Source organism: Scomber japonicus, chromosome 18 (genome assembly GCF_027409825.1).
Source record: "Scomber japonicus isolate fScoJap1 chromosome 18, fScoJap1.pri, whole genome shotgun sequence".
NCBI lineage: Eukaryota > Metazoa > Chordata > Actinopteri > Scombriformes > Scombridae > Scomber > Scomber japonicus.
Window position 1 is genome coordinate 26,669,980 of NC_070595.1, and position 8,734 is coordinate 26,678,713.

Below are 8,734 nucleotides of genomic sequence, written 5' to 3' on the forward strand. Positions count from 1 at the left end.
CACAATTGCGTGTGCTAAATAACATGTTTGCATTTTCTCCTCCCTGTATTTTGTATAATGTGGTAGAAACGCCCCATACTGCATATTCATTATGGCAAACGTACTAAATGCACAGCACGTACTGTATTATCTTTTTTGCACATTTGAAAGATGCCAGCCTCAGTGCGCCACGTTAGTAGATCAGCTTGCACATTTTTTTTGCAGGGGTGATGTCAAGTTTGCACATGTTTTTACACACGCAGACCTTTAGTGAATCAGACCCTATGATGTTTTAATGTCGGGCAGTGCACATGAAGACAGGTGACAAATGAGATGCTCTGTTATGCTGTGAAAGGGCATTTTGTCAGCATGTTTTGGGTCTAGTTGTCTCTTTTGGAGGGGAGGGTCAATGCAAATCAATACAACATTGTTCTAATATGTACATATGTGCACCAGAGAGTCATCCCATTGGTTAACGTCAAGGAAAACATCATAAGAGATGTCAAACTAGGCTGGAAAATACAAAAACAAAAAATCCATTCGTCATTCCAAACCTTCATAATTGGGCCTGACGTTGGAAATTTGTTGGTAATGACAAAATCTGGAGCTAAAATAGGGAAAGTTCCATGTTTCTAGTCCTACTTTGGAGCGTCTTCATTCCCTAAATGACACATCAAGTAGATTATGTTTCATGAGGGGGGATTTCTTTTCTCTTTTGGCTGACAAAAACACCAGGAACATGAACCTGACACTCAGCCTTTGTCATGTTTTTTAGAGTGAAGGCTTTGTTGACTTTCCCATTGAAATTAGATCTTAAACAGGCTAAAAAGATAGCTCTAATTTTGATTTACAGGGGAACATAAAGTGGTCCTTGCTTGTTGACATTGTGCTGTAAATTGTCCGTGTCCTTGTGGGCCGGTGTCGACACACCCATAGCGTCCAGTGAATGGCGGAGGTAGTGTTGTACAAATTGTTGCTTACACCATTACAGTGCAGGCACAAACATTAGTGGCTCTCTACAGCTGTATGTTTTACTCTCCAGCAGCCACAGTTTAACTCATTATCTGAGATTTAACAGATGCTTTGGCTGGTCTTCATCATCAAAACCCCTTTTTCTCTTGCAACCAAGCACTTTTATGTGAGCATGACATTACATTTTCTTTCCCTTATCATCCTTAAAACAATATGATCATTAGCTTTAGCCTTAATAAGGTATAGGAAAGCGATGTGGGGGGAAACGAGGAGAAAAGTTGTTGATATTAGAGTGAAAACCAAACCCCCCCACCCCCCTCCCTTCGTGCTCCTTCTCGGGCTCCACCCCCGAAGTTCATGGACGCGCATTGTCATGGTAACGGGCGTAACCACTGATAGCATTAATTGCTCTGATAGTACACCTGACCGCGCCTCAATCTCATGTGAGATTACTGTGATAGAAACCTGTGTTTATATGTCTTCATGACTGTAAACACTTTGAAAGTAGTCAACAAACACCAGATACACAGCGACCAACAACACAGCAGCTACGTTGTAGGTTAGGGATCATCCCTATATTCCCCGCTTTGTATGTGACCGGGGAACATAGGGATGATCCCGTCTACAGTTAGCCAGTTAGCTGAGTTAGCAGCCGAGTTAACAGATGAGTTAGCCGCCGAGCTAGCCGCCGAGCTAGCAACCGAGTTAGCCGCTGAGCTAGCAACCGAGTTAGCCGCGATCAGAACATAGGACCTGGGGAACATAGGTACGCTCCCGTAGGTTACGTTAGCACGCTGCTAACGTTAGCTGCGATGCTAACGTGCAGAGCGTCAAACAACTGTAGTCACAACTCTGCTACTTAACAACTAACATCACAACAACAACATATCATGGCTAACTAGACAATGAGCTGAATGTCAACAGGTAACTTTACAGTTTGTGTGAAGCAGAGCTGATGTTACTCACCTGTCCGATAGATCAGCGTCCCCCTTCACTCTCCGGTCCTCCGCCGGGCCTTCCTCTGTCCCTCCGCTGTAATAAAACCACACCGATGTGTCCGCGGGTCCTTGTCTGGTCAAAGTCCTTCTTTTATATTAAATGTTCTTCTAACTTTCTCCTCTCTGGATGTTTCTTGGTCACCTCTCCGTCTCCACTATGTTTGTACCAGACGTTTCACGCGCCGACTGCGTCACTACGTAACCCCCCCTCTGTCTGAACGTGAACGCGCATGAACGCTTCCTGTCTCTGATTGGCCGGACTTTTTTTTCAGCACGCACTTAGAAAGGACAGCTAGCGGATAATGAGGAGAGATTTGGTGATTTTGACAAAGAATGTATTGGATTATTATCGTTTACTACACCATTAAGCATCATTTTAAACATCTCAAAACATCTAATTCCTACACCTGCAAGCAATAATCTACTACTATAATAATATTATAATATATTAATTCTCTTTCTATAATAGTTTGGAGCCTGGCTGCAGAGATTTGCTCCCATTCAGTTAAACCGCTGATGTTGGGTGATAAGGTCTGGCTTTCAGTCGTCATTTCGGGTAATCCCAGAGGTGCTGGATGAGGTTTAGGTCAGGCTTCTGTGCTTTTCTGTCAGGTTCTTCCACATCAACCTAGGAAGAAGTCATTGTGGTCTACTTTTAAACATTTTTCATTGTATAAACACTTATCGGTCACATGAGGTTACTTATTTGTCACATGATAATGTCATTGTTAATGTCTCCTGTCATTTCTAACCTCTATAAAGAACACACGGTTGTGAATATGGGAAGAGAACAGGCTGATTTCCCTCTTTTCTGTCCGTTCTGTCTAGTTTAAGGCCTGATATTTGCAAAGTGTACAACTTCTGCAGTCTTAAAGGGTTATTATAATAAATTCCTGTGAGTATTCTTGTGCATTGTCTGCAAACAACCTCTGATCAAGGCATCACCAAGGCCAAAGTGAAGGTTGTCCTCCTGTCCCGGCTGAGTATATAGTGTCCACTGGGATGTTGTTTCAGACTCGGGACACGGCTGTTTTGCGAGCGAGGGATAACCGCCTGAGTCCATGTAATTGCTTCGCTAAGTGTTACGTAACAGGAATCGTTTTGTTGCAGATTCAGGATCATTTTAGTAGCAGCAGCAGCAGCAGCAGCAGGCTTAAGGCCTCAGTGCTGCTGGATTATTCCAGTATATTTCATCAGGCTTATTCATTTCCCCTCCTTCTTCTTTTATCCCCTTTTCTAAGAAAGAGTAAAACTTAGTGTCTGACTTAATTTGACCCGTTTATAGCATCAAGTCAGGTTTGCTTTGGGCGTTTTTTTATTTTCTCCACACACTGTTTTTATTGTTTCTCCAATTTTAAGACATGCAAAGACAGCCAACAGCATGCTCGAAGCTTTTAAACAGGATCACTTTGTCTTCTGTCCTTATTTTGTATCTTCCGCAAGCTTTTTGGTCCAAATATGTGTGCTATGGTAACACGTTTGACACACCTGCTCACTTACTTATGTGTATTTTTAGTTTTGGGACTGTTTTTCCTGATTTTGCTCTAAGCCCCTTGGGGAAATCTTAAAACAGCACACAAGAATATTTTGAGACAATAGTGAACTTTTAACTTTGTTGCAACAGTTTGGGGAAGGCCCTTTCCTGTTTCAACATGATAATGCACAAAAACGGACTAAACTAGCAATAAATAATTATATTATTACTGATATGTAAATCACATACAACCCATAAATTGTGTTTTTTGCACATTATTGCCAGAAATCTTAGAGTCTAGTCCTGTTATCTACAATTAAGATGCTGTTTTGGATTATGGGGATGTAATTTATAGAAGAGCAGCTGTTTCCATATTATATCTTTATATTCTACTAGACTAAAAATCACACTTTCTAAAATTCTTTGTACTGTATGTGTGTCCTTCTAGCATCACTAGACACACGTTACATAACGCCCAACAGTGAATGAAAGAAAGCGTAGTGTGTGCTAGTTACCTATATTTTGTAACCCTGACAAAAGGACAAGTGGTTTCAAAATGGGCTGAAAGAAAAAATGTATTAGTCATCTGAAAAACTGGGAAATGTCACATAACATTGGCCGTGTATTTCAGATGGATGGTCATTTGCTTTCATGGACAACCAGACCGAACAGATGGGAACTCACCTGCTGCTGCTGCTCCTGTTGTTTGACAGCAAACACGATCACACACTGAGTCAGTGGGGACTCACCTCTGCTCCGAGGGACAAACATTTGGTTTCAAAGGGGGGAAAAAAAACAAGGATGGCCACAAATTCATCCTAAATCTAGAGGGAAAGTCCTGTGTTTCTATGTTAAGTCATATTGAGCGTATTGTTTTAAAAGATCAATGAAAATGGGAATATTGAAGAAAACTTCCCGAGCCAGCAGCAGCCAGCAGCAGCAGCAGCAACCTTCCACTTTACAACTGTAATGACTGTAATAATGAGGTTAATGACCAGAGCTGTCATTAAGCAGGCTCCAGCATTTTGTTTTATAACTGCTCCTGACGTCAATTTAGAAGAATCTGGCCACATAAAAAAAAAGGGTTAAATTATTTCCTGTACGGGAGATATCATAATATAAAGTCATTTTCATTCAAGGTCCACATACAGACCAATTTGATCTCATGTGGGCTGGATCATTAAAAAGATGGAAGGATAGAAGGAAGGAAGGAAATAAGGAAATAAGAAGGGAAGGAAGGAAATAAGGAAATAAGAAGGGAAGGAAGGAAAAACAGGCAAAAGGAAGGAGAGAAGAAAGGTAGGAAAGAGAGATAGTGAAGGACGCACAGACAAAAGGAAGGAAGGGCAGATGGAAGGAAGGAAGGACAGAAGGAAGAAAGGAAGGAAGGACAGATGGAAGGAAGGACAGAAGGAAGAATGGAAGGAAGGAAGGAACAGAGAAAGGAAGGAAGGAAGGACAGACAGATGGAAAGAAGGAAAGATTAAAGCTTGAATAATGTTTCAGAGAGCAGAGGGAGTGTATTTTTTAGCTTTTACACCACTAAACATCTCCTATCACACAATATCATGTCCTTACCTAACCCTCCCTGTCCTCGAGTCAAGGAAGGAAAGAAGACGGAAAGAAGACAGAAGGAAAGGAGGAAGGACGTAAGGAGGTAAGGAAGGGAGGAAGGAAGAAGGAAGAAGAAGGAGGTAAGGAAGGAAGGAAAGGAGGGTGGAAAGAAGGACAGAAGGAAGGGAAGGAAGGAAGAATGGATGATGGAAGGAAGGACAGATGGAAAGAAGGAAGTACAGACAGATGGAAGGAAGGAAGGAAGGAACGGAGAAAGGAAGGGAGGAAGGAAGGACAGACAGATGGAAGGAAGGAAGGAAGGAACGGAGAAAGGAAGGGAGGAAGGGAGGACAGACAGATGGAAAGAAGGAAAGATTAAGCCTTGAATAATGTTTCAGAGAGCAGAGGAAGGAAGGAAGGAAGGAAGGAAGGAAGGAAGGAAGGAAAGGAAGGAGGGGGAAGGAAAGAAGGAAGGAAGGAAGGAAGGACAGATGGAAGGAAGGAAAGAAGGAACGGAGAAAGGAAGGAAGGACACACAGATGGAAGGAAGGAAGGAACGGAGAAAGGAAGGAAGGAAAGAAGGACAGACAGATGGAAGGAAGGAACGGAGGAAGGAAGGAAGGAAGGAAGGAAGGAAGGAAGGAAGGACAGACAGATGGAAAGAAGGAAAGATTAAACCTTAATTAATGTTTCAGAGAGCAGAGAGACTAAACATCTCCTATCACACAATATCATGTCCTATTTTACCTCAGACATGAAAATATAACATAGACATAATGATGGAAATGTCTCTTTATGGTAGTTTTGAGTCTTTTTAGTCACTCCATCTCTAAATTACCATGGTAACTAGTTGTTTTCAGTCATTTTTTCATCGCTTTTTGGTAGAATATGGGTTTCTTTAGTCAATTTAAGTCTCTTTTTAGTCATTTATATGTCTGTTTTTGGTAGTTTTTAGATGTCATTAGTCAGTTTGTGTCTCTTTTTTGTATTTTCTGGTTTCTTTAGTCAGTCTGTGTCTTTTTAGGTCATCTTTGCATCCCTTTTTGGTGGTTAAATATTATTTTATATATATTGTATTAGGGATGTCCCGATCCGATATTGATATCGGAAATCAGTCCGATATCAGCCAAAAAAGTGAATATCGGATTTTATCGGACTGAATCTAAAAACTCCGATATAAACGCTCCGATATAAGCTGTCCATTTACCGCTCCAGCACTTCTATAATAATAATAATAGGTGACTCTGGTTTGATCACTCTCCAACACAGTAGGTAGCGGTTATGCCCCTTAATTAACGTTGGTGCCGGCCGCGGAAGAAGAGCGTCTCTGATCCAGCATGCACAGCCCACGTGATCACAACAACGACAACGTGTGTGCCTGCAGCAAGGTGTAGTGATGTCGGCTGTGTGGAAGTATTTTACTGTAAACTCGGACAAAGACGTTGCAGCTAAATGCAACATTTGTCAGGCGCACGAGTGTGGAGAGTGAAAGACTCTTCAGCACAGCGTCAATTATCATTGAGGAGCACAGGAGCAGGCTGACAGCACAGCATGCTGAAATGCTTATCTTCTTAAAAAAAAATCTCCACATTATGCTCGGACTTCTGTAAGGGTAGTCAGCACTGACTGATTATTATTTGTTTTATGCTCTTGTTATTAGAGTGATATGTTTATTGTGTTTACACTCTATTCTTCAGTGAAGACTAAGAGTAATTACTACATTGTTTTGGGCACAGTCAGTCAGTGAAACTGGAGCTGTGTGAACTCTTAACTTAGAGCAGTTGGACAGTGGACAATATTGTGTTGTTGTTGTTGTTTTTGTCCCTGCCCACAGTTGTTTCCAACATATGCTGACAGTAAAAAAAAATAACTGGAGTGAACTTGAATTGTTTGCACTTTAAAATTTAATTTATTCTATTCAATTGTATAATGATGTTGGTAACCAGTGGTTATTTTGCACTTTAAATATAACATTTTGTTTTTATTGGATTTGTTGAGGTAATACTCTTATGTTGAAGGTTAAAATTTATGTAACCAATTGGTTAATAATAAATGGGTCAGTTTTTCCTATACCTACTGTTGCTGACTATTGTTTTCTGTTATATCACTACAACATCAGTAACAGTAACAGTAACATCATTTTATCAAGCCTTTTCTAACATTCCACACAACAAAATAAGGAATAAATATATGTATGATTCGTGCCTATATCGTATCGTATTGATATCGGTATCGGCCAATACTCAAGGCTACAATATCGGTATCGTATCGGAAGTGAAAAAGTCATATCGGGACATCCCTATATTGTATAACCATTAGAGCCATCAGTCTTCACTACTACATCATAAAAAGAAATCCTCATAACTACTATCTTATTAAAACTATTAACTATTCATTTCACTAAAACACGTAGGACATAGATACAGAGATAATTTAACCCAGATCAGCCTCAATGAAACAGTTTTTAAGGGCAAAAAGAAAGTCTCACTGCAGTTTTTCTTACAGATAAAAGCACACTCTTACTGCATGAAACCTCTCAATGCACAGCAGAGTCAAACATTTAGTTGTTGTACCTGCAGCTGACTGCTGGACCTCATGTGACTCATCACGATAAAGACGACGCTGACCTTTAACCTTTGTCCTCACAGCAAATCTAAGTCACTCATCTATCTTTGTCTTTAAGGCAAGGCATTTAAGTCCATGGTTTGCCTCGAGTGAGTTGTTCAAAACATTAAAAAAAAAACGCTCAGTCAGCTCATCACACCACGAGTCATTTAATTGATCACTTTTGCTTTCTTTTTTGACCTATTTATTTGCCTTTAAGGATCGGACTCTAAATGTGAAGACAAAAGCTGAGGTAATATTGATTCTGCTGGGATCAAATAGAAAAAAAACACTTAAAGTCTTGTCAGTAATAGTCTTAAAACAAGAAGAAGAGTACTTATTTGCACATTACATACAGTAGACGCCAAATCTGCTATAAGACAGGCCACATCTTGGATTGACTTGTATTTATATATATATATTAAATTAAAGTTGTGTCTTTGGAGTGAGTGTACAAGGTGTTATTCTTTTTTTTCCTAAACCTTTGGAGATGTATTATTTGGCTAAGACTCAAAGTTTTTTCTTTTAAATCTTTCTATGCACATGAATCAGTGCAGAACGATGCTACTAAATATTTTGGCTGTGCACAAATAAGCACCAAAGTTGGCCGTGTGAGGTGTGCAGCACAGTCATAGAGTCAGTTACCTGATATGGGAAAAAGCAGAATGACTATAAGGATATTTATTTATTATTTATTATTATTGAAGGATAAACTAATGGAGCTTTATGTTCAGTAAGGTATTTTTTTTAATAATGAAAAGATAACCCTAACCCTAACCCATATGTTAAGGATGATTAAATATGAATAGAGGCACTGTGAGTGTCTGGCTTATGAATGAAGGAGGTGAAATAAACTTGCAGCTCAGTCAAGATAATCAGCTTGAAGATCTTTATGTGCCTGGTTAAGATCTGGTGTTTCATTACTTAATGTTCAACCTGGATGCTGGGTCCAAAGAGAGACCTGGATCTGTTCAACACGCCGTCTCAATTATGCAGAAAATGTAGTTTCTAAAGAAACAGGAAACCACAAAATGTAATCTCATAAGATAATAACAGAATCATGCTTTATCATCACACTCTTGCCATTTTATATTTTTTTGTAGCTTTATTTTTTACTCCCTGGTGTTTCATCATCATTCTCCTTTATAAACTG